This window comes from Schistocerca serialis, chromosome 1, assembly GCF_023864345.2.
Source record: "Schistocerca serialis cubense isolate TAMUIC-IGC-003099 chromosome 1, iqSchSeri2.2, whole genome shotgun sequence".
Lineage (NCBI taxonomy): Eukaryota > Metazoa > Arthropoda > Insecta > Orthoptera > Acrididae > Schistocerca > Schistocerca serialis.
Window position 1 is genome coordinate 165,111,501 of NC_064638.1, and position 2,055 is coordinate 165,113,555.

A 2,055-nucleotide genomic window follows, 5' to 3' on the forward strand; every position below is an offset into this window, starting at 1 on the left:
AAGCATTAGAAATTTCATTCAAACGAATAAAATTCGTGAAGTAAGGCACTCCAATATTGTTTTTAAATAAAGAAAATATGACGCACCACACAAGGTTTGAACTCATAACCTTTCACTTGGCAGCCCAACACCTTAACCGTTTTTTTTTTCTTTTTTTGTCTTTTTTTTTCTTTAGGGAAGATTTTTTTTATTTATTTTTTTATTTATTTATTTTTTTTTTTTTTTGGGGGGGGACCGGTGGGGTCTCGGGGGGCAAAGTGGGCAGGGGTCAAAACCTGAGGCCTGGCCACAGTGTCCCCCGCACCACCACCGAGCCTGTGGTGCTTAGGGAAGTGGGAGAAACAGGAATCAACAGTAGTGGAAGGCGTTGTTATTTATTTATTTGCATGTGTTTTTGTAATATTCACTAATAGCATGAAATTATGGGAACACATATGCGAAAGATAAAAGAAATATAAATTCTAGGTAAAGAAAAAGAAAGGAAAAAGGAAAAGCAAAAAGAAATAAAATCCGCGCAATCTGCGACGCGCTCTCCCATCCGCGGAGGTCAGAAGTAGAATAGATCGTAGGCGGTTGAAACTCAGACACCGCCGGGGGAGGAGGGGAGGGTGCCCTCTGTGCCAGGCACCCCCCAACTCAGTGGAGGTCTAACAAGGACCGCTCGAAGATAGTTAGCAAATAATGTTTGGTAACGTGGCGTGTTTTCGAGGGCTGCATGGGCTGTTCGTAAATAGGTCCAGAAGTCGAGGCGGGATTTAGGTCCCTCATTGAAGAGATAAGCGACCGCCCACACTTTGACCCACGTAATAGGATGACATTTGGCGGCGGGAAAATGTCGGTCCTCCGGGTATAGAAACATTCGAGGCTCGACTGTGTCTGGTGGCACCCGGAGATAGCAGGCAATGATTTGCTGCACGAAGCGCCATACATCGTGCGATGAGGCGCATGTCAGACGGTGTTCATCAGTGTCCAGTTGCTGGCAAAGGAGACAAAGAGGGGATTCTGACAAGCCAATGTTGTGCAGGCGCTGCTTCGTGGCAAATTTCCTGTTGACTATGTGATACCACAGCGCCCGGACGTTCGTAGGGAGGAAGGGCTGGTGGACGGTAGTCCACACTATGGGCCACTGGATGGAGGGGTGTTTGGTCTCCATCACATTCCGGGGAACACAGCGCAGCAACAGGCTGTAAAAATCCTTAGTCCTAGGTGGGCGTGTATCTGGGAGACTGGTATGTATATAACTGTAGTCGACGAAAAAGGTCGAAAGATGGGACAAATGAGGCACGATATGGCCGACAGACACTGGTGGTGAGGTGGAAGCTGGTAGGAGGACCTCAAGCAAGCTGCGTGTTAGAGATGTACCCTGGCCCATCCACTGTTTTCTCATGGTACTCATGTACAAGGCTGCAGATCGCATACGGACATTGACGAGCCCGACGCCACCATACCGTGTGGGCAGGGTAAGCGTCTCATAACGGACCTTAAACATTGAACCAGCCGTGAGGTAATAGCCAAAAGCCGCCTGAAGGTTGCGCCCAATTGCAGTTGGCAGAGGGAGAACTTGCGCGATGTGAACCAATTTTGATGCCACATAAAGATTAATAAACGCAACCCTTTGAAGTGTGTCCTGGCGGCGCAAGAGGTTCTGGCGGACGTCGTTGCGGATGACGTGTAACAGGCGACGGAAATTCGTTGCCGCCGTGCGTGTGACCGTGGGGGTAAAGGTAATGCCCAGGTACCGGAAAGTCCGCACAAGCGGCAGTGGTGCCACTTCACCCTCCTGGAGGCCTCGTCCAATGTGCATTGCAGAAGATTTGGCGACATTCATGGCACTGCCAGCGGCAGCCCCATAACGGGTAATCAAGTCGAGGACATCCCGAATCTCAGAGCCGGAGCGAATGAGGAGGAGGAGGTCATCAGCATATGCCCGACAGCGAAAAGTGTGTTGGCGTAGGGTGAGGCCAGAAAGCTTGGTCGTCAAGCCCCCAATAAGGGGCTCAAGGGCAATAGCATACAGGAGGGTAGAGAGGGGGCATCCCTGCCGTATCGAACGGC